The following is a 25,734-nucleotide window of genomic DNA, read 5'->3' as shown; positions in this document are numbered from 1 at the left end:
ATCGCGGGGGCAGAAGAATAACAAATGTGGGATTAGAGGCTTAGAATACAAAGGGGCGTGATGGATTCTAAGCAATGGCGTACCACCAATGGCGGCAGGCCACGCGACTGCTATGGGACCTGATGGGTGAGGGGCCTGGTGCGATTCGGCACCTCTGCGGTGTGTGTGCCTTCAATTAAATGTCAGCGCCACAGCGCACCACCGTGTACCTCCTCACTCCTCCTAGTCCTCATAACTCTTCCTGCTCTGCTGTCGGCTCAACTCTTTGGCTGGATTTGCTTAAGTCCGCCATGCCTCCTGGCTGATGTAACTTTCCAGCTAGAGAGGGACTGTATGCAGGGCCCGGAAGTCACATGCACACGCAAGATGGTGAGCCGGGCCCAGAGGTGGTAATAAAATTAGCTTGATTTTTTTTTATGTGCCCCCCTTGCCACTTCTACTTTGTTTGTTTTCCAAAACAGGCTGATCCAGCTACTTGGGAGAGGCGGGTAAATATTATGGTTGCAGTTTGCATATTACAAGTGGGAAGGGGGGGTAAATATTATTTCTGGTTGCAGTTTGCACAATACAAGTGGGGAGGGGGGTAAATATTATTTCTGGCTGCAGTTTGCACATTACAAGTGGGGAGGGGGGTAAATATTATTTATGGCTGCAGTTTGCACATTACAAGTGGGGAGGGGGTAAATATTATTTCTGGTTGCAGTTTGCACATTACAAGTGGGGAGGGGGGTAAATATTATTTCTGGCTGCAGTTTGCACTTTACAAGTGGGGAGGGGGTAAATATTATTTCTGGTTGCAGTTTGCACATTACAAGTGGGGAGGGGGTAAATATTATTTCTGGTTGCAGTTTGCACATTACAAGTGGGGAGGGGGGTAAATATTATTTCTGGCTGCAGTTTGCACATTACAAGTGGGGAGGGGGGTAAATATTATTTATGGCTGCAGTTTGCACATTACAAGTGGGGAGGGGGTAAATATTATTTCTGGTTGCAGTTTGCACATTACAAGTGGGGAGGGGGGTAAATATTATTTCTGGCTGCAGTTTGCACTTTACAAGTGGGGAGGGGGTAAATATTATTTCTGGTTGCAGTTTGCACATTACAAGTGGGGAGGGGGGTAAATATTATTTCTGGCTGCAGTTTGCACTTTACAAGTGGGGAGGGGGTAAATATTATTTCTGGTTGCAGTTTGCACATTACAAGTGGGGAGGGGGTAAATATTATTTCTGGCTGCAGTTTGCACATTACAAGTGGGGAGGGGGGTAAATATTATTTCTGGCTGCAGTTTGCACATTACAAGTGGGGAGGGGGGTAAATATTATTTCTGGCTGCAGTTTGCACATTACAAGTGGGGAGGGGGGTAAATATTATTTCTGGCTGCAGTTTGCACATTACAGAGGTGACGTGGGGGGCCCCATTCAGACTTTTGATATGGGGCCCCATGATTTCTATGTATGCCCCTGATTCTAAGTGCATGGATGAAATAGCATAAAAATTATAATGAAGATGGACGGGCACAGTGGGAGACTATTACTATTACACCCCTATTACTACTAACACTAAATGCCTGCCTGCCATATAAAAAAATTGATTAAAGGATCTTACTCTAAAATTTCAATCTGAACTGCTGAAACTTTTGCAGGAAGGAATTTTTTGGGGGGGATATTGATAAGAAATTATCAGAATATTTATATGTTGATCATCCTATTGTCCCTATTTATCAATCCCTCCCTAAGATCCACAAATTAATATTTCTCCCACCTTTTAGACACATTATTGCAGATATTGGGGGACTAGGAGAAAAACTGGGAGAGTAGGTAGATTTATATTTGCAACCCCTTTTGTCTTGGCAAGTGTCTTGGCATTTGGAAGTGCAGGTAATGCGACGAAGTGAACCATTTTACTGAACCTATCTACTACCACCAAAACCACCATTTTGCCTGCAGAAACCGGTAGGTCAGTAAAAAAATCCATGGACAAATGTGTCCATGGCCTGGTAGGGATAGGTACCGGAAGAAGAGTACCAGATGGACGGGTATGCAATACTTTAGAACGTGTGCATATACAGGGTGGGGTGGGCCATTTATATGGATACACCTAAATTAAATGGGAATGGTAGGTGATATCAACTTCTTGTTTGTGGCACATTAGTATATGGGAGGGGGAAAACTTTTCTAGATGGGTGGTGACCATGGTGGCCATTTTGAAGTCGGCCATTTTGGATCCAACTTTATTTTTTTCAATGGGAAGAGGGTCATGTGGCACATCAGACTTATTGAGAATTTCATAAGAAAAACAATGGTGTGCTTGGTTTTAACGTACCTTTATTCTTTCATGCGTTTTTTACAAGTTCGGGTGATGAAGACGAGATGGTGACCCTGGAGGCCGAGGTTCCTGATATGGGGGTGTCTGTGAGAAACTCTGGTACCGCGCAGATGCGGGATCTTACCTTGAAATATGCCTTTGATTGTGTATCTGTAATCAATGGGGTTGCTCAAGAGTCGGAGGCTGACACCAGGTTTCCATATTTTACACTCAATAGGGAACTTCTTTATTGGGTCACTAAGCCAAAAGGGGAGGTGGTAGAGCAATTGGTGGTGCCGCGGACCCTATAGGCCCATTCTCACATCTTGGGTGGGCCTCTGGGGGTAGACAAAATCCGGGAGCGGGTCCTACAGAGGTTCTACTGGCCTGGATGTCACCGTAAAATTGTGAAATACTGCCAGTCCTGTCCCACCTGTCAGTTAATGGCTCCCGTGTCCCATTTACGCAGCCCCCTAGTACTGTTACCTATCACAGAGGTCCCATTTGACCGGATTGCCATGGACCTTGTCGGGCCCCTGGTAAAGTCTGACCGGGGCCACCAATACATCCTGGTAGTATTGGACTATGCAACGCGGTATCCAGAAGCGGTACCGTTGAGAAACTCTTCTGCCAGAAGCATCGCCAGAAAGCTGGTGCCATATTTTTTCCTGGATGGGTGTGCCAAAAGAGATCTTGATGGACCAAGGAACTTTTTTGTCAAAGGTGATGAGGGAGTTGTGTAAGGCTTTGCAGATTACACAACTCCGGACGTCTGTATACCATCCGCAGTCGATTTGAAGTCGATGTTGAATGGGGTCGTAGAGAAAGATGGGCGAGAATGGGATTGCCTGTTGCCATACCTGCTATTCTCAATTAGGGAAGTTCCCCCCCAAAGCTCTAGGGGATTCTCATCGTTTGAGCTGCTATATGGATGACACCCTCAGAGACTTCTGGACATAGCAAAGGAGACCTGAGAAGCAGAGGTTACACCCCACCGGAGCATCATCGAACATGTGGCCCAGGTGCAGGACCAGAGAGAGAGAGTGATGCCAATTGTGAAGGAGAGCCTTCTACAGGCACAAGAAGCTCAGGCAAGGATCTACAATCGGGCCGCGAGGCTGAGACAATTTAGCCCGGGAGACCGGGTGTTGGTGTTAGTACCCAGGGTTGAGAGTAAGTTTCTGGCCAAATGGCAAGGGCCGTACGAGGTGGTCAAGAAGCTGAGCGAATTTAGTTACAAAATCCACCAGCCAGGTAGGAGAAAGCCATACCAGAACTACCACATCAACTTGCTTAAGCCGTGGTGGGACAGGGAAATGGTAAAAGCTACGTGTCTGGGGGCCAATCCTGAAGCCAGGGTCAAGGACGTCACAGTGGCAGAGACACTTTCACCGGCCCTAAAATAACTTGCCGAGAACTGCACAGAAACCGAGATCTGTTCTCAGAGTTGCCCAGATGTACGCAAGTTGTGGAGCACGAGATCCTGACGGAACTGCATGTACGGGTGAACCAGAGGCCGTATCGAATTCCCGAAGCCCGCCTCGAGGTGATCTACAAGGAGGTGAGGAGAATGTTGAGCCTGGGCGTAATCGAGGAGTCTAAAAGCAGCTGGTCCTGCCCTATTGTTCTTGTACCCAAGCCGGTTGGAGAATGGTGCTTCTGTAATGATTACAGGAAGTTAAACTAAGTGTTCAAGTTTTACACCTATCTGATGCCTCGGGTCGATAAACTTATTGAGAGGCTGAGGCCTGCCAGGTACATCACTACCCTGGACCTAACCAAAGGGTATGGGTAAATTCCCCTGTCCCCAGGTGCCAAGGAGAAAACTGCCTTCTATATACCCAGTGGGTGTTTTCAATACACCAGGATGCCATTCAGACTACAAGGAGACCCAGCTACCTTCCAGAGGGCCATGGACCGGATCCTGGCCTCCCATAAGAAATATGCTGCCGCTTACCTGGAAGACATCGTGATTTTTAGCCCAAATTGGGGAAGTCATCTGCAGAAGGTCCAGGCAGTACTGTATGTACTGAGAAATACCAGGTTTACCATAAACCCCAAAAAATGTACCATAGGGAGAGAAGAGGCAAAGTACTTGGGCTACATAGTTGGAAGGGGCAAAATAAAACCGCAAATAAATAACGTGGAGGCAAACCAGAATAGCCCGCAACCGGCCTTCAAGAAATAGGTACAATAGCAGCACCACTGAAGGACCTACTTAGATGTACGAAGACAGCTGTGGCCAAGTGGTCTTCTGAGGCAGAGATGGCATTCCAAGAACTGAAGCTCGCCCTGTGTAAACAGCCGGTCTTTATAGCACCAGACTTCCATAAAGAGTTTGTGCTCCAGATGGACACGTCGGCATAGGAGTCATCTTATCCCAAGAGGTAAATGGGGAGGAACATGCCATTCTTTATTTGAGCAGAAAACTCTCGGCCTGCGAAAAGAACTATGTAATTGTGGAAAATGAGTGCCTGGCCGTCAAGTGGCCGGTTGACACCATTAGATACTACTTATTAGGCTGCAAATTCAAACTGGTCTCAGACCATGCTCCCCTAAGATGGATGAGGGAAAGGATGGGAAAAATTCCCAGGTGACCAGGTGGTTCCTGGCACTCCTGGACTTTAGTTTTTTCGTGGAGCACAGGCCCAGGAAACTACATATTAATGCAGATGCCCTGTCCAGACTTGCCTGTCTAATGAGTGAAGGTGCCAAAACCTCCGGCTTTAAGCAGGGGGGGTATGTGATAAAGTCACTGGTAGTGTGTCGGAAGGGAGATATGTTTCACTGAGGCTATTGGCTTCAGTGATGTGAAACATGGAAGGTTCTCCTGCACATTAGGTGCAGATAGGTTTAACAAGCCAAGTTTACAAGGGCATGTTTTAGTGGATGGTGAAGTACAGGGCGGGACGCCATCCACCATATCTCCAATCCAGGGAGTAGTCTGGGGTTTAAATAGCCAGTCTTTACACTCAGGTGTGTTCAGTGTCTGGAGAAACCCTGCTTTAGAGAGGAGCTCGCATGTGCTGGGCTGAACCATATGTGACTAACCCTGAGTGGCCAGACCTGGGCGATATATGGACTATGCTGCATATTTGTATTTTGTTTTGCCATTATGCCAAATGGGCCGTGTTTATTTTTTTTGGACTCTCGGATGATTTATGACATCTAATAAATCAACCCGAAATTTAAAGAGACAGTACTCCTTGTCTACCTCTGTATACTACCAAGCAAGTCGCTTTGCCACAATGCGGAAAATAAAAAAACTAAATTCACTTCTATAGCCACCCAAGAGCAGTTTCCAATAAAAACTTTATTAACTGTATCACAATGGGGGTGAAAGCATCAAAAGCGCTTTATAGTATGTTGGGTGCACTGTGGGACAGGTTAAAAAATGCAACCGACGTCACCTTTCAGATGGGATTAACCCCACGGCTCTTAATGTCTCTGCAGTTTGTAGACATTTTCATTCTAGGCAGGTTCATCAAGGGGATATCAGTTCCCTCATATTTTCTGGTATTGAAAAGGTTTATAGACCTTTTAGAGGTGGAGACCATAGGAGAAAGATCTCGAATAGAGAAATGTTTTGGATATGTAAATTGCATACCCGCGTTCCAAATGGCTCGAATACTGGACAGGATCTGATCCTCCAATATAGCTGAAATATTCTAGATTTTTGTCTCCTTTTATTATATATCAAATGTTTATTAATTGCTGTTTATATTTTGCTCGACTTATATGTATCTTTTTTCCTTATTTCTTGCTAGCTTTATATGTTACATGTTTTTTTTCCCTCACAGGGTTGCTGTTTTTTTTGATTTGATGTCTTTATATGTGAGAGTCGTTATACCATGATTAAGGCTCTAAGCTGAAACGCATTGGTCTTCACTTACCTTCTCTTGTATATCTCATGGTCACCGGCTATTACAGGTTTAACGAGTCTAATAACATTTCTACTTTTATGCAACTTTTTGCCTCTCGCTAAAGGATCTGCTGCTTTTTCCTCTGTTGATCCTTCACATCCAAGACTAGGATGGCTCCATGCATGGTGATCTACGAACAGTGATCTGACTATTTCCTATACCTGACCCCACACATAAACCTCAGCTCATCCAGCACCATGACAACCAGCACAGCAGAGTCCTGCATCCACTGAGGCCCCTGATCATGTGACCTCTGACTCCTCCCCTCCTGTGACCTCATCACAGCTCCTGTGCGCACAGAGCAGTCATATATGTGGTGGCGGCTCTGCAGGTGGAGGTATGTGGAGACCCCCTATTACTGGGCGCAGGGGGCATTAACCTCTTCAGTACGGAGACTCTTTTGGGGTCTTGTGTTGCCCCTTTATAAGATTCATAAGGTTTTTGTTCTGTTTCCTGTGATAGATACATACGACCCAACTACGGCGACAGGAAGGGAGGAAACGTATTGTTCTCACAGTACAGGACCCCTTTACTGCCCCACAGTGTAATGCCCCCATTATGCCCCTTATGCAGGATGTATGATGCCCCCCACAGTGTAATGCCCCCATTATGCCCCTTATGTAGGATGTATGATGCCCCCACACAGTGTAATGCCCCCATTATGCCCCCTATGTAGGATGTATGATGCCCCCACACAGTGTAATGCCCCCATTATGCCCCCTATGCAGTATGTATGATGCCCCCACAGTGTAATGCCCCCACATTGAAATGCCCCCATTTTGCCCCTTATGCAGTATGTATGATGCCCACACACAGTGTAATGCCCCCATTATGCCCCTTATGCAGAATGTATGATGCCCCCACACAGTGTAATGTCCCCATTATGCCCCTTATGCAGGATGTATGATGCCCCACACAGTGTAATGCCCCCATTATGCCCCTTATGCAGTATGTATGATGCCCCCACACAGTGTAATGCCCCCATTATGCCCGTTATGCAGGATGTGTAATGCCCCCATTATGCCCCTTATGCAGTATGTATGATGCCCCACACAGTGTAATGCCCCCATTATGCCCTCTTGCAGTATGTATGATGCCCCCCCACAGTGTAATGCCCCCATTATGTCCCTTATGCAGTATGTATGATGCCCCCACACAGTGTATTGCCCCTATTATGCCCCTTATGCAGTATGTATGATGCCCCCCCACACAGTGTAATGCCCCCATTATGCCCCCTATGTAGGATGTATGATGCCCCCACACAGTGTAATGCCCCCATTATGCCCCCTATGCAGTATGTATGATGCCCCCACAGTGTAATGCCCCCACATTGAAATGCCCCCATTTTGCCCCTTATGCAGTATGTATGATGCCCACACACAGTGTAATGCCCCCATTATGCCCCTTATGCAGAATGTATGATGCCCCCACACAGTGTAATGTCCCCATTATGCCCCTTATGCAGGATGTATGATGCCCCACACAGTGTAATGCCCCCATTATGCCCCTTATGCAGTATGTATGATGCCCCCACACAGTGTAATGCCCCCATTATGCCCGTTATGCAGGATGTGTAATGCCCCCATTATGCCCCTTATGCAGTATGTATGATGCCCCACACAGTGTAATGCCCCCATTATGCCCTCTTGCAGTATGTATGATGCCCCCCCACAGTGTAATGCCCCCATTATGTCCCTTATGCAGTATGTATGATGCCCCCACACAGTGTATTGCCCCTATTATGCCCCTTATGCAGTATGTATGATGCCCCCCCACACAGTGTAATGCCCTCACAGATACATCGCGCAGACAAACACAAACCGGAAGTAACCAATATAATTAATTATGTCCCTGATATGGGGGAATTGTGATAACAGTGAATAATGCAGAACAGGGAGATTACAAGAAGAAATCTATAATATCAGATACACAATGAATACTCCGGCTCACTCTAACTGTAATAGCCGCCTCTAACCGTATGTTAGTTTAGCTATTGACAAGGGTGATGGTCCAGACACATATAGACATTATATATAGATAGATAGATAGATAGATAGCTCTGGCAAAAATTAAGAGAGCACTGCGCAGTTTTCTCAACATGTCTTCAGCCATTCTGTTCCAGTGTCAGTTGAATTCCAACCACCGTCCACCTCATTCTACTTAATGTGCTTCTGATTAGGTGATCACCTGAACCAAATCTTATGTAACCAGGGAAAATATAAAAAACACTGTTGTGGTCTTCACAATGCTCTTGCAATAGGATAAGCTGGAAGGCAAAACAAGTGCTAGGAATAGCCCAAAAGTAAGTTGGAAGAAAAAATAACTTTTAACCATGCCAAAGGAGTTGAAAAGAAAAGTCTTGAGTGAGGAAAAGAAGGGCTCAATTCTGGCTTCACTAGCAGAGGGATACAGTGAGCGTCATGTTGCCTCCATCCTTAAAATTTCGAAGACTGCAGTCCATTACAACAAGGTCAAGCAGCAGACATTGGGGACAACAAAGCTACAGACCGGCAGAGGGCGAAAGCGACTCTCCACTGACTGGGATGACCGTCATCTTATTCGAATGTCACTCAGCAACCGCAGGATAACATCAAGTGACCTACAAAAGGAATGGCAAATGGCAGCTGGGGTGATGTGCACGGCAAGAACAGTTCGTAACAGGCTCCTAGAGGCCTCAAGTCATGTAAAGCTAGAAAAAAGCCTTTCATCAATGAGAAGCAAAGGAGAGCCAGGCTGAAGTTTGCCAAAGACCATAAGGATTGGACCATAGAGGACTGGAGTAAGGTAATCTTCTCTGATGAGTCTAATTTTCAGATTTGCCCAACACCTGGTCGTCTAATGGTTAGACGGAGACCTGGAGAGGCATATAAGCCACAGTGTCTTGCACCCACTGTGAAAATTGGTGGAGGATCGGTGATGATCTGGGGATGCTTCAGCAAGGCTGGAATTGGGCAGATTAATCTTTGAGAAGGACGTATGAATCAAGCCGCATACAAGGTTATCCTTGAAAAACACTTGCTTCCTTCTGCTCAGGCAATGTTCCCCAACTCTGAGGACTGTTTTTTCCAGCAGGACAATGCCCCATGCCACACAGCTAGCTCAATCAATGTGTGGATGAAGGAGCACCACATCAAGACCCTATCATTGCCAGCCCAATCTCCATACCTCTGGAATGTAATCAAGAGGAAGATTGATAGTCACAAGCAGGGCCGGCTCCAGGTTTTTGGCGGGCCCTGGGCGAAAGAGTCTCAGTGGGCACCTTTAACTCATAAAACAATTCATGATGCACAGAGAAATATAGGTATAGTACAAGACCAAAGATTTCACTTCTTACATTACATGAGCGACATCTATTGTAAATTCCACAATAGCTCAGAAACCGGAGAATCGCTCCATACAGAATACTGGCCCCCATGAAATGCTCCATACAGGATACTGGCCCCTATATAACGATCCATACAGGATACTGGCCCCCACATAATGCTCCATACAGAATACTGGCCCCCATATAACGCTCCATGCAGGCTGTTTTTCCCCCCACATAATGCCTGATGCAGGCTGTTCCCCCCACATAATGCCCCATGCAGGCTGTTCCCCCCCCTTATAATGCCCCATGCAGGATGTCACCTCCCTTATAATGCCCCATGCAGGATGTCACCCCCTTATAATGTCCCATGCAGGATGTCACCCCCCTTATAATGCCCCATGCATTACGTCACCCCCCTTATAATGCCCTATGCATTATGTCACCCCCCCATATAATGCCCCATGAAGGATGTCACTCACCCCCTCCCTTATAATGCCCCAATCAGGATGTCACCCCCCCCCCTTATAATGCCCCATGCAGGATGTCACACACCCCCTCCCTTATAATGCCCCATGCCTCCATACATTAAAAAAAAATCAAATACTCACCTCACTTCTCACCAGCTGCCGCTGCTCCTGGCCCGTCACCCGCATCGGCATCTTCCTGCTCTGCGCTGTGACGGCTCAGGAGAGAGTGAAGTGTAAAGACGTCACCGCGACCTCTGACCTGAGACGTCACAGTGCAGCAGCCGCGGAAGAGACCGGAGCTGCTGAGGAGGCACAGGGAGGGGTAAGTATTGTGCCGCCGACTGCCGGGGCCCTGAGATAGCGGGGGGAGCGGGCGCTGACACCGCGCTCCTCCGCTCACGGGTCCCATATCGCGACTGGGTGCCCGACGGTGAGTGGGCCCCCCCACCTGCTCAGGGCCCCGGCACTTGCCCGGGTGCGCCGGGTGCTGACGCCAGCCCTGGTCACAAGACATCAAGCAAAGAAGAACTGTTTACATTTTTTCGTGCCATGAGTGGCATAAGGTCACCCAAAAGCAGTGTGAAAGACTGGTGGAAAGCAGCCAAGACGCATGAAAGCTGGGATTAAAAATCATGGTTATTCCACCAAATATTGATGTCTGAACTCTTCCTGAGTTAAAACATGAGCATTGTTGTTTCTAAATGAATAAGAACATGTTTTTTCTTTGCATTATTTGAGGTCTGAAAGCACAGTTTCTTTTTTATTATTTTGACGATTTCTCATTTGCTGCAAATAAATACAACATTTTTAGCTTTGAATTTCAGAGACACGTTGTCAGTAGTTTATAGTATGTATATATATATATATATATTATCCTTAGCGGGGGCCTCCGGTTGTTTCCGCTATGCTGCAAGTCCTCCTGACAAAGTTTATCAAGGCTCACTGGGCCGCCATCACTACAACCGGCCTCACCCTGTTCATTGTACTAGCACGGACCAACCCCTGTACCGTACGTCAGTGCTGGAAGCAGCAGCCTGGCTCACGTGCGCCTCCCACTCTTCACTGTAGGCGTACACTCCTAAGAGAAATCTCCTCGCGGATCTTCGGTGCTTGTCCAATGGCGGGCATCTCTCATATCCTATGTACTGAGGTCTGGTTCTCGGGCCTTGACTGGCATAGTCGGGACTTCGGGTCTTTACCAGCACAGGTCTGGTTCTCGGGCTTTGGCCGGCATAAACTGGATTCTGGCACTCATCTGGCACCAGCCGGGTTGTGCTTCCCTGCACACCACAACCTGCTGCTTTGGGCTCTTTACCACAGCCTTGTTCCTCGGCACATGTCCTGCTCGATCCTTTGCTTGGCGACAAATCTGCTCTCATTTTGCGGAGCTTGCCTCTTATGTCAAGAAACTGGGTCATCAAAGTCACCTTACCCGGTGAACCATCTAGACTCCTTCCTGAAACTCTACCTCCTCCGATTGGTTCTGGAGGGTTCCGCTTGGACAACAGATGACAGTCTTCTTACACAAATGCCGCACAACACTGAGGAGTCTCGCTTCTTATGGCGCACAATCTTACACCCCTTATGCAGTATGTATGATGCCCCACACACAGTATAATGTTCCCACAGTACCACCATCACCCCCACACACAGTATAATATTTGCACAGTACCGCCATCCCCCACACACATTATTTTCCCACTGTGCCGCAATCCCCACCACACACAGTATAATCTCACAGTACTGCCATTCCCTACAAACACAGCTTTCCCCCCACACAAAGTTTAATGTTCCCACAATACCGCCATCCCCCCACGCACATTATAATGTTTCCAGAGGCCTGCCATCCCCCCCACACAGTAAAATGTTCCCACAGTACTGCCCCCTACATACACAAATGTACCATCTACCCCACAGCTAATTAATAAATACTCACTTAATCCCATTGTTGGTGCAGATACTAATAAACCCAGGACTTATGAGATATTTACGTATTACCAAATTACCCTAGGATTAAATAAACCCTAATTAAAGGATTAAAAGCATTAAAACAAGACTTTTATTATTTATCTGTAAAAGTGGTAGATAGATCAATTTAAAATTTCACCATATTATCTCCACTATGACAGCAGGAAGATAGAGGAAGAAGCAGTTAGGATTTTGGACATAGAAGTGGCCAATTTATTGGTACCTATTGGACCTATGGTGCTAAAGCAAAGGCTTTAAAAGGTCAGTGACTCCATTTTTATTGCATTATAGCCCCAGCCCCATGAGGAAGCCAGTCAATGGACACAAAGTACTACTGAGGAGTCGTACCGATGGACCTCAGCCAGTGAGGTCCTCACAAATCAACTGGTAGCTGAGATTAGCTCTGAGGGGCCGTAGTGACACATCTCGACCCATATGGTCCCCACAGGGGATGATGGGTCTTCCCATAATGGTTTGCTGGACTGTTGTAGCTTGTAACAAAAGTTATGTACCGCTACATGTAACCCGAAAGTTCCTGACTGCTTCCTCTGCATTATGCATTCATACGCTGTATTCAAAACAAAGTTAACTCTGCATGTGTTCATTGAACAATGCGGATTTACCACATCTAATACATTCTATTGTGGAAATTTCTGTTTTCTGAGACTAGTGTCTCCGCAACAGAAATTAGCATGCTGCGGCTCGTAAACCCGCGTCGCTAGTGAGTTTGCGCAACGTCAAATAGAAGCACATTGGGCATGGGATTTCTATAAATCCATCCACTGAGCTGCATCCAAAATTCTGCTATTCCTGATCGTGGGCACGTACCCTTGGACTTTGGCGGTCCTCATTCATCTCTACATCATCTGGTCCGCGCTTGCAGTTGGGAGATATGAGTTATCTATATATATTTTTTTTCCTTTTGAGGTTGGGGGGTCCACTTATAGCTATTGTTGTTATGAACGTGACTTAACTAACATTGAGCAGTGAATCCCTATAGTGACTGAGATTTCTTGTTGCTAAAACTGATATTTTTTCACTTTAAACCTTTTTTTAAACAATTCTGATTAGTGCGATCATACAACATACAAGCCTCTAATTGCTCAGATAATGCACTGTACTACTGTAGTGCTGTGTATTATCCCTGCCTGTCAGTGTAATACTAACGTATACACGAGATAAATGTTGGCTGAATGGTCATTTGGCAGATGGCTATCTCTTCTGACTCCCCCATACACACAAATATTCCATCTTTCCTGTGGTCTGTATGAGAGAGTCGCCCCCAGACTCTTGTAGGGAAGAACAAACGGATTAGCCTCTGAAATTCAGGATGCCTGATCCTTCTCTGCCCTGACATCATCTGTCAGGAGGCCCCCAAATACATTATATAGTTGACCAAACCCCCCAAAATCAGTGCTTTCATGCAACTTTAGTCGAATGTGTATGGGGGCGTTAAAACGTAACTTAATACTAACGTGTACTTGGGTGAGGAGGGACATTGAGCTGAACTTTGTCAAACCTTATTAGATACCATGTTTGCTATTGAAAGTGGTTAAACTGCCAAGGTTTTTGCTGCAGCCGCACCTGTGTCATTGCTGCGGTGTACATCTATGTTCTGGTGCCCAAAAGAGTTCATTTTTTTAAAAACAAATGTTTAATGTGTTAAGAAGTAACAATGTGTCTTATACTTTTTGCAAGTTTTTCCTTTTACTAGAATTTTTGTGCCAATTTTCTTTTGAAACATTTTAAGATCTGCTTTTTCTTGTAATATAGGAAAGTCTAAGGCCAGAAATAAACACCATAAAAAACTGTACATGGGGATTTTGGTATCAACTAATTTCTGTCCGCGGTGTTTGTAAAAACAAAAAAGCTTTTATAAAAGCCTCAAACTTCCTTGTGTGAATCAGACTGAGATCTCAGGTGATAGAAGATTACAGTCTGGGGAAGACGGGAAACATTCATATAGACAACTGGTAGTGATGTAGTAAGTGACGGACTCTGGCCAAATATGTGTCTAGATCCGTAGTAGAAGATGAATTTGTCATCCTCATCGTGAAGTAGTTATTTCTTATGTTACGTGTAATGAATATCTCCTGCAGTATTGCTAATGCTGATTCCAGTGTTGGTAAATGAGACGAGAATTAGCTTTATGAAAGATGAGTCTATGAGCAACGTGTTCAGCTGCAGACTCCAAGGAAGAAACTGCTTGTTGTCTGTGGCCTAAAATATATAGGTTTTATTACTAGATGTAAAGCAGAAAACTAAATACTGTAAAATAATAAATTTCCTCATATGTTCCCCTTATTATCTCCAGAAATTGTATTATTTGCACAGGATCTTTATGATGTTACATCGGCTCAACTTCTCATTCAGGTCCCTACAATATCAGAGACTTCAGTGAAGATCTTCTATATAAGAGAATTTTCCTGATTTTTCTCATCAAGGATGGATATAGACAGAGACAAGAGGGCGGAGAAGATATTACACTTCACCCTAGAGATCCTCTTCCGGCTTACTGGAGAGGTGAGAGATTCTGATGACGTCAGATTACATCATTCTTATCTATGGGAATAACAAATGGACAGAACTGGAGAGGTGAGGACTCTGGAAATGTCTTTAGTGAGATTTATTAATGTGTCTCTCCATAACCAGGATTACACAGTAGTGAAGAAGACCTCCAGTGAGTGCTGTCAGGACCCTGTTTCTGAGGGATTGGGAAGACCCCTGAGCCCAAGCACTGGGCCTCCACCTCACCCCCTGATGCATGAGGACATCAATGACCAGAAGATCCTAGAACTCACCTACAAGATGATTGAGCTGCTGACTGGAGAGGTGACACTGCTGGGAATGCTGGGACATTATACAGTAACACTATGAAGGGATCGGGGGGATGACGGTATCATTGTATGTGTCAGGTTCCTATAAGGTGTCAGGTTCCTATAAGGTGTCAGGATGTCGCTGTCTATTTCTCCATGGAGGAGTGGGAGTATTTAGAAGGACACAAAGATCTGTACAAGGATGTCATGATGGAGGTTCCCCAGCCCCTCACATCACCAGGTAATAGACAGGACTAAATACACACGGCCTATAATTATCTGTATGTAAAGAATGAATTCAGTCCCTGTATGTGTTTCCTCCAGATCTATCCAGTAAGAGGACAACACCAGAAAGATGTCCCCATCCCCTTCTTCTAAAGGACTGTAAACAAGAAGACCCCAATGTTCCTCAGGATCATCAGGTAGATGGAGAGAAGGTGTCATGAGATCTCCCCTATGATGTGTAGACGGCTGTGAAGGTCTTGTGTTCAGTCTTGTTTTATCCACCAGTATTATATGTTTTATACTTGTGTAATGAGACCGGTGTTGATGGCAGGATTAGAACTGACCATAGATGGGACTTCTCCATCTGTCTATGACTTTTACAATATTTGTTTCAGGGTGAAGATCTGACCCATATTGATACTACAGAGACATATGTGAGGGGTGATGAGCGATGTAAAGAGGAGATTCCTACATATGACTACCCAGGTGAGTAGTGACCACTAAATGCAGAGAAGTCACAGATTCTTCTCAGTCACCGGCTGTGGCTGCTTTATTGGTGGTGTATTCCGGTCATATCACAATCGTGTGATCACCATTTTGTCTCTGGACCACAACATTCTCCTCTTCCCAAAATTGATCAAATGACTTTGGGCACTGAAAGTCCTTTTCTATACAACTTACAACCGGAAGGATCCACCTACCCCTGGGATTAGAAGACGCTGACCGTCTTTCTAGAATCCTGATATCTTATTGGATGAATCTACCTTCTCTCCCTTCTGTGCTGCTGAACGTGCTCATATGGTCCCTTCAAGACCAGGTCCAGTCTTTCTGACCAAACTTGGCTGTAATATACATTTATTCCCGCCTGCAGGAGATGTGTTGGCTTGAGCCCTGGTTTCATGAATTCACTCCATGTCATAAATTCCATTATATTTTCAATCCTAAGGAATTCAGATTACTGCACAATCTCTCCTTAAATGGGGGCGCTAATACTTTCTCTACTCTCCTGATCAGAACTCATAGTAGCTTCAATGAACCAATATATGAGTGCATCTCCGGTTTAGTGTTGTAGTTCTCTGCCGATACATACATTCTTTATTGGGATGAAACGTTTTTTTATTCTATGTCTACTTGTTTTTACAGTTTTTCATTTTGTATGACTTGTGGTGGGATTGTCCGGCCTCACTTATGTGACTCTGTAACTCCCTTGTAGTCTTTAAAAAAAGGTCTCCGTTGCCTTCTCCAAATGCCTGTGATCTAAATTAAAGACACCTCAGCTCTGCAGTATTATAAAAAGTTCTATTTAGATGTCTAATATTTCCTCTTGAAACTCATCTGATAGAAAATATTGGCCTTTACGATAATTTAGATTGCCAAGAGCCACCAAACCCCATACTCCAATTACCTCAGAAAAGTTTCACCATTAGTTACTCATTTTTTTGGTGACTAAGACTGTTGAGTTTGATCATTTCAGTAGATGTGTTATTGTCTATGGTCACAGTTTTGACCATCACCCTTTAACCCCTCTACATGTATCTGGGCTTATACAGAGGCCCCTAGGCTTGGTTCACAGTGTTACCTGCTATTCTGTGGAATGAGATGAGAAGAAGAATAGTCAGGTATCCGAGTCAGAGGGCAGAGAATATACAAAATCAGAAAACACAAGAGTAGTCAGAAAACGGGCCGGGATCACAACAGGAAACAAATACACAAGCCGGGAGCTGAGCACAGAGGACTGAACCAGAGGAGAACAAGGCTGTATCTGGCATCTTCCGACAATATGCTTCCAGCTTTAGTAGGGTGTGGTGCTTTCCAATTGGTTGAAGTAGGGAACAGATTACTCCAGCTGGACAGCACACACACCCATACTGCCAGACTGGATGGTACTACTGGTTTCAGCAACCCTAAGCTTAGTGGCTGAAAAGAGCCTGCGCAGCCCAGAGCTTCTGGTTAAGGAGGCGCATGTTGACAGAAGCAGACAGCAGAAGCTGACCCCAGAGGAGATAGGACACACCATTTGCAGAAGCCCCTAATATGACAAAATGGCCGGAAACCAGAGCAGTAGAAATCCCCATAAAGTAACTCCATTTTGGAGATTATAACCCTCAGTGAATTAATCTATAGGAGTAGTGAATATTTTGACTTCACAGCCACTTTCCAGAAATTAGCACGCAGTGGATGTTGGAGAGTGAAAATTGCAAATATGCCATTTTATTCCCCAATACATAGTGCCCAGATTGTGCTTCAGGAGACAGACACACACACACACACATCATACACTGCTCAAAAAAATAAAGGGAATACTTAAACTGCAGAATATAACTTCAAGTAAATCAAACTTCTGTGAAATCAAACTGTCCACTTAGGAAGCAACACTGATTGACAATCAATTTCACATGCTGTTGTGCAAATGGAATAGACAAGAGATGGAAATTTTTGGCAATTATCAAGACACCCTCAATAAAGGAGTGGTTCTGCAGGTGGGGATCACAGACCACATCTCAGCACCAATGCTTTCTGACTGATGTTTTGGGCACTTTTGAATTCGGTTGTACTTTCACACTCGTGGTTGCATGAGACAGACTCTACAACCAACAGAAGTTGCTCAGGTAGTGCAGCTCATCCAGGATGGCACATCAATGCGAGCTGTGGCAAGAAGGTTTGCTGTTTCTGTCAGCGTAGTGTCCAGAGGCTGGAGACAGGCCAGTACACAAGGAGACACAGTGCAGGATGCTTGGCATTTGCCACAGAACACCAGTCGCCACTTGCACCCTGTGCTCTTCACAGATGGAAGCAGGTTCACACTGAGCACATGTGACAGACGTAACAGAGTCTGGAGACGCCATGGAGAGCGATCTGTTGCCTGCAACATCCTTCAGCATGACCGATTTGGCAGCGGGTCAGTAATAGTGTGGGGTGGCATTTCTTTGGAGGGCCGCACAGCCCTCCATGTGCTTGCCAGTGGTAGCCTGACTGCCATTAGGTACTGAGATGAGATCCTCAGACCCCTTGTGAGACCATATGCTGGTGCGGTTGGCCCTGGGTTCCGCCTAATGCAGGACAATGCCAGACCTCGTGTGGCTGGAGTGTGTCAGCAGTTCCTGCAAGATGAAGGCATTGAAACTATGGACTGGCCCGCCCGTACCCCAGACCTGAATCCGATTGAGCACATCTTGAGCATCATGTCTCGCTCCATCCACCAATGTCACATTGCATCACAGACTGTCCAGGAGTTGTCGGATGTTTTAGTCCAGGTCTGGGAGGAGATCCCACAGGAGACCATCCGCAACCTCATCAGGAGCATGCCCAGGCATTGTAGGGAGGTCATACAGGCACGTGGAGGCCACACACAATACTCAGCCTCATTTTGACTTGTTTTAAGGACATTACATCAAAGTTGGATCAGCCTGTAGTGTGTTTTTCCACTTTAATTTTAGGGGTGACTCCAAATCCAGGCCTCCATTGGTTAATAAATTTGATTTCCATTGATTTTTGTGTGATTTTGTTGTTAGCACATTCAACTTTTTTACAGAGCAAAGTATTCAATGAGAATATTTCATTCATTCAGATCTAGGATGTGTTATTTGAGTGTTTCCTTTATTTTTTTTGAGCAATGTATAATAAGTGGGTTCTTTTCACTATAGTAATGCCAGATACATGGATGCTAAATGTGGCTTGAGAACCCTGCAATGCTCAGAAGTTAGGGGGAGAGTGAATATTGCTGGACTGGATTGCTGAGCTACTAATAATGGGGAAACCTCTGTTTTTCCACTGACAGATGATGGACCTGAGTGGGGACTTGTTTTTTGTGAGATGATTAAGTTTTTTATTGGTATTATTTTTGCCTACATAATATTGTTTGGTGGCTTTTTATTCCATATTTGGGAGGCAGAATGGACAAAAACTTGAACGCCCAGTTCTACTGGTTCATGCTATGAGGTTTTCTTTTAGAATGTGAACTGTCATTGTTTTTGTGAATAATTTAATATTTTTACGGAGAGTTCAAGTAGAAATGTTAAAAAATATAAAATTTGACTATATTTTATTCAAAAATAATAATTGTTTTTATTCTTGGCAGATGACTGTACCAGGAGATCAGAGGGACAGCTGACATCTTCAATTTTTAAATTAAATGGGCTTGAGATCCCACAGGATACAACTGAAGATAAACCATCATCCCTTCACAGCAAAGATCTGTCATCTGATCCTTTGAAACACCTCATGTCTTCTCATTCATTACCGAATACTAAGGAAAATCAAAGTCACAAAATAAGCATTAAAAAACAAATTGCTCCTAAAGCAAAGCCGCCATTTTCACATTCAGATTATGGAAATAGTTTTCCCCACAAAAAGTATTTTTTTAAACATCAAAAAATACTCACAGCGAAGAAAAGGGAGAAGCATTTTTCATGTTCAGAATGTGGAAACCGCTTTTCCCATAAATCAAATTTGGTTGAGCACCAGAGAACTCACACAGGGGAGAAGCCTTTTTCATGTTCAGAATGTGGGAAATGTTTTAAATGCAAATCAACTTTGGTTAACCACAAAAGAACACACACAGGGGAAAAGCCTTTTTCATGTTCAGAATGTGGGAAATGTTTTAAACGCAAATCAATTTTGGTTAACCACAAAAGCACACACACAGGGGAAAAGCCTTTTTCATGTTCAGAATGTGGGAAATGTTTTAAACGCAAATCAACTTTGGTTAACCACAAAAGAACACACACAGGGGAAAAGCCTTTTTCATGTTCAGAATGTGGGAAATGTTTTAAACACAAATCAACTTTGGTTAGGCACCAGAGAACACACACAGGGGATAAGACTTTTTCCTGTTCACAATGTGGAAAATGTTTTAACTGTGAAAGACATCTTGTTTGCCACCAGAGAACCCACACAGGAAAGAAGCCTTTTTCCTGTTCAGAATGTGGGAAATGTTTTAACCGAAAAGCGTATATTGATATCCACCAGAGAATCCACACAGGAGAGAAGCCTTTTTCCTGTTCAGAATGTGGGAAATGTTTTAACCAGAGATCACACCTTGTTATGCACCAGAGAACACACACAGGGGAAAAGCCATTTTCATGTTCAGAATGTGGGAAATGTTATAACCAGAAATCAGATCTTGTTATTCACCAGAGAACACACACAGGGGAGAAGCCTTTTTCATGTTCAGAGTGTGGGAAATGTTTTAACCTGAAATCAGATGTTGTTAAGCACCAGAAAACCCACACAGGGGAGAAGCCTTTTTCCTGTTCAGAATGTGGGAAATGTTTTGTGAAGAAATCTTCTCTTCTTAGTCACCAAAGAATTCATACTGGAGAGAAGCTTTTTTCATGTTCTTAATGTGGGAAATGTTTTACACTGAAATCAACTCTTAATAAACATTAGAGAATTCACACAGGGGAGAAGCCTTTTTCATGTTCAGAATGATGTAAATGTTTTAACTGAAAATTCTATTTTCTAAAAGGGGTTGTCCACTACTAGGGCAAACCCTTGTCATTCCTCATATTTGGCCTCATTAAAAGAAAAACACTCATACTCACCTTCCGTACCGGTGCCATTCCAGGGGTGTCTGTGTTCCCAGGGCTCATGTGAAGTTGTTACATCACACGAGCCCTATGCCAAATCAGCACAGGCTTCACTGTCCCCACCTTCGGATGTATTGAACATCAACAGGAAGCCAGGGCTGCTGCTGCTTTTTGACTTCCTCTTTTTGCTTTATGTGGCCGAAGGTGGGGACAATGACGCCAGTGCTGATTGTTACATTATGTGAACCCAGGGCCAATGTCTCACAAACCTCGAAAACACAAGTGGTCACACCATTGAAAATGCACAGGCATGGGGCGTTTGTATAATTGTTTTTATTTTAACAGGATTAAACATGAGGAATGAGAAGGGGTTGTCCAAGTAGTGGACAACCCTTTTAAAGATCAAAAATCCCACACAGAGAGAAGCCATTATCATACCTAGAGTGTGAAAAATATATGTATATATATATGCTATTAATAAATTGTACAAAAACAGTTGTAAAATGAAATGAGAAAGGGAAATGACTTTGAAACTTTTTGTTTTTTTGGACTATAAGATACACTTTTAGCAAGAAAAAAATCTCGGTAATAAATGAGTGCATCTTATAGACTGGAGGCAGCTTTCTGTGACAGAGGAGAACAATGAGACAGTGTCCTTCCTGATTGTGACGAACCAGCTTCTAATCTTAATCAGCCAGATATGCAGATTTGTTAAGCCAAGAGAAATACACTATTTTATTTGTGTTGAATGTGTGTTTCTTTGTCTTTGGCTGGTCAAGGACAGTACTCACGGTGAAAGAATGATGTTCGTTAGTACGTTAATTGCATATTGTACTAAAGCCAGCTAGATGTTGATTAAAGGCCCCGTCACACTAAGCGAGATCGCTAGCGAGATCGCTGCTGAGTCACAAGTTTTGTGACGCAACAGCGACCTTAGCAGCGATCTCGCTATGTTTGACACTTGGCAGCGACCAGGCCCCTGCTGTGAGATCGCAGGTCGTGTCGGAATGGTCTGGACATTTCTTTGATCATTGAGACCCCGCTGGGTAGCATGCATCTGTGTGTTTGACACCTTACCAACGACCTTGTTGACGACTCAGACAAAGAAACACATAGGCGTGCATCGTTATACAGATCGTTACAGGTCGCTGCATCCTTGCTGCGTCGTTGGGAAAATCTGACTGTTTGACATCTCACCAGCGACCACATAGCGACGCAGCAACGATCCCTGACAGGTCGTATCGTTGTCGTGATCGTTGTAGCGTCGCTTAGTGTGACTGGACCTTTACAAGAGCCCCCCTGCTATACCAACTATGTAAATTGATTATATGTGCAAAACATGAGCCCTGTGGAATACCCTCCCTAATCCTTGTACTGTGTATGTGTGCTTGAAAGAACAAGTCTTCTTTATTTAAGGAACAAGGCCTCAGTAGCAGGCAGACTTTACAAAGAGAATCAAAGATCAGACAGACTCTTCAGGACATCAGCTGGGTAGCATGGCTCGATCCAGAGAGACACAGATTTGGATTCTACATTATTCCGGCCTAAGGTTATACGGCCCTAACTGGTAGGATACAAATCGGCTCCATTGACAAACAGAGAACCCAGGGATACGTTTGGGGAGACCAGGTTGGGACGATGAGGTCACCTGGCCTCATGGAAACTCTCGGAGAAGCCCGGGTTGGACCCTCAGGTCTCCTGGCCTTGTACCTCCATAGACTGTTAGCTTCCTATGCTTTCCGCTATCTCCTCTCTGTGGGGGCTCGCCAAAAGTGGGGGGCCACTGGTTGAGGTAATTGGCCCTGGAAGTCCTAAAGTTGCCGCTGCTTTATTCCCATTGGGTCAGCAGAAGGGTGAAACTTTGTAATTTTGCACCATCTTGGGTATTTGTTGGGACTGTTCTGTGTGTTTATTGTCTGTTTGGTGGTTCAATAAATTATTGCCACACTGTTTTACCTTCACCCTGTGTTGTTTGAGTAGTATTGTGCCCACAGGTCTTCACACTAATCACTGAGAGAAATCCTCTCTCTCCTCAAGCCCCACACTTATCTAACTGATTGGTGCAGAGCAGGAGAGGAAGGTACTGGGACCTGCACAAAGGCTGCATGTCCTTTGTGAGCAGCTGAAGAACCTTCCACCCAACTAGCTCAAGGACTTTTCAGATCATGTAATCAATCACATGACCTGGAAGGAACTGCAAAATGGGGTAATGCATATACAATGTATTTGTATGCAAATGTGCATATGTAGTAAAGCAGTGTGTATATAAATGTGCATATGTAGCAGAGTTGAGTGTGCATGCACTGTTCATGCAGCAGTATTATGTGCTGGCCTGGCTGTCTTTAGAAACACCGCACAGGCTAGAGCTCAACCCATTGATTGCCTGTACTTCTTTCCTGTAGGCATAACACTACTCAGACCAATGCAGGGTGAGGGTACCACACTCCGGTAAGACTTTAACAGTTAACAGCATATATTACATTCCCGCTGGCTTGCTAGGTTTAGAACCTCTGAGACTTTGGGGAATTCAGGGCCAACTACCCCAACCAGAAGCACCCAGATTTTGGAGGGCACCCACAGGAGATAGCATAGCAGTGTTGGGCAGTGGAGCAGTTCTGTAATCCAGCAGGTGGAACCATGGTCACTAGGCTGAAGTCCTGTGGAATCACATTGGTAACAGGAGAAGGCTCCTTTTTATAATCCTCAGCTCCTATTTCCCACAGGAGGGGAGGGATATGTTGCCGACTAGTACACCACAGGGGGCTGATGCAATGCCTAATCAGCAGACATTCCATAAATTAGCATACAAAAATGTGGATTGGACAGCTTCACATGAAACAATGTCTCATGTTGCTTGACTTACTGACAAAGGAATAGTACATCTGGCATAATTAAGAATAGTTCCCACCTCTCCCTTCTCACAAGTGGCAAGAATTTCCAGTGGCGCTGAGTCGTTACACACTACTCCATTTTACACCATCAAGGAAGATTTAATTTGTAGAAAAAAATGTTTTCCTTTTGTGCCGTCTAAACCTTGTGTGACGACACAGCTTTTCTTCTTAATTGTGCCAGACATACATTTCATTATCAGGAATCATACCCCCTTATAGACCGTTCTCTGATAGAAATCCAGGATTGAAAGTGTTTAGAGTTAATATTCACTGCAGAATAATACTGAGAAGTCCAATAGGGGCTTGTTGGAGAGATATCAACGGACGCCATTTGTATGAACCACAGTACAATACTTTATGGTGCCTGGAGATTATTGAAGGAAGGTGCAGGCACAGAGCGAGTAATGACGCTCTCGCATTGGGTTTTGAAGTGATAAGATTAGGTTTTGACTTGTTTGATTCAGACAGTAACTTGTAAATTACTGTTTAGTGTGGTTGATCAGATATTAATTTTCAGTCTGACACTTGCACAAGTTGAGGTTTTAAGTTCCGTTTTTTGTGGGTCAGGAAAAAAAAAAGAGGAAACATGTTAGTATATATATCTAACATCTCTCATGACTTGCTCTCGCTGTGTACAAGGTCTTGTACTAGCTATATCAGAAGAAGGTTGACGAGACACCAAGTTAGTTGAAAAACCGTTTCCTAGACATCAAACAGGATATACAACTTTTTCATCTACGTGCAAAGAGTTAAAAGTATTCAGATTAAACATACACTCCTGAATTGCTGCTTCAAACCCGGAGGGAACATTATTACAAGAGATATAGGACAAGAAGCTACATAATCCTGTATACACAGTTTAGGTGTTATAAGAACCGGAGTAGTCAGGAAGCTGCCACCACCATAACAAAAGCAGAAGTGCTCAAAGTATAACATGGGTGATGATAATCAGTCAACACACACAGAATTCACCCCTGAAGAGTTAGTGGAGGAGAAAAAAGGAAATAAGCATGCGAAAAATGTAAAAAGTCTCCCCGAATGATCAGGGCTAACAGCCCCCGGGGAAAGACTGGATGAGAAGAAATTAAAGAATGTGCTAATAAGTGAGAAGGGGTGCTTTGAGGACCAAGAAGCCCTAAAAGACACTGAAGCATTGTACAGAACGACAAGCGAAGTGAGAAATCAGATGGAGACAGAGATGATGATGTTAATGAATGTTATACTTACCAGCCACCACCCGAGAAAATGGCGCCGGCGGCAGCGCAAGCGCCCGAACAGTCCAGACCATCTCCATGTTTTCCTGGAGGCTGGATATGTGCAGTCTGTCAAACGCAGAATACAGACTGGTGTGACACTTGCTCTGTTTGTGAAACAACACTTCGGCACAAACCTACTTCACTATGCCCTGCCAGTTATATAGATAGCACGCCCTATGCAACTTCCTCTTCAGCGGCCATCTTGGGTAGTGGAACTTCCTCCCCAGTGGCCATTTTAGCTTCTGCCACTCCTTCAGCAGCCATCTTGGGTACTGGCACTTCATCCCTGGCAGTCATCTTAGCTTCTGGAAGTCATCTTAGCTTCTGCCACTCCTTCTCCAGTGGCCATTTTAGCTCCAGTGACTGATGGAACCTTCACACACTGCACTGATTCAGCGGGTGAGGAAGATGACTTAGAAGAACAAAAACAGCAAGAACAGGGACAACCAGAATCAACTGCCCAGGCAGATAAATGCCACTGGGGAGAACCAAGCTATAGTTACACCACGGCACTTCCGGGATACTGGTGCAACGAAAGATGAAATTCAGGCACCCAAATCTTACTTTCAATGGCCACAGCTCAATGATGCATGGTCATCTCCTAGTCCAGCTGGCCCTCAACATGGCTCCCGTTATGTCCCCTGGAAACCTAGATAAACCAACATTCTGGTGAATGTCTTACCAGACCCGGATAAGCATCCCATGCCATTCCACAGGAAAATATGCCAAATACAGGACACACATTCTGCCTCATGGAAAGTTCTTCATAGACTCATTCAGATCAAGGCAAGAGACTCTTATTGGCCAGTGATGCAATCGGCCCTGTAGTCGGAGGTCGGGAGGAGCAATGAGTGTTTCGAAACATACAACTCAGGAATCAAATTTTGCCTGAAGATTTATACCTGGGCTAAGGACCGCCTAGCAGATCAAGCCATTTCCCTTCAGGATGTTAGAGGAGAAAGGAGAGACAGTGGAGAAATTATATCACCGGCTGACCTTAATGTTCACTGATCTCGGATTCGAACAGAGAGAGAAGTCTTAGCACTTGA

The 25,734-nt window shown here is 44.6% G+C and overlaps 1 pseudogene; it reads left to right on the top strand.

The window, feature by feature from the left end:
• The first annotated feature begins 6,499 nt into the window (after positions 1–6,499).
• Positions 6,500–20,440, top strand: LOC141204944 (uncharacterized; annotated as a pseudogene).
• Positions 20,441–25,734: the final 5,294 nt, after the last annotated feature.

Source organism: Phyllobates terribilis, unplaced genomic scaffold (assembly GCF_046119375.1).
Source record: "Phyllobates terribilis strain yellow unplaced genomic scaffold, ASM4611937v1 Scaffold_136__1_contigs__length_4911898, whole genome shotgun sequence".
Lineage (NCBI taxonomy): Eukaryota > Metazoa > Chordata > Amphibia > Anura > Dendrobatidae > Phyllobates > Phyllobates terribilis.
This window is presented reverse-complemented; position numbering and strand designations above follow the sequence as displayed.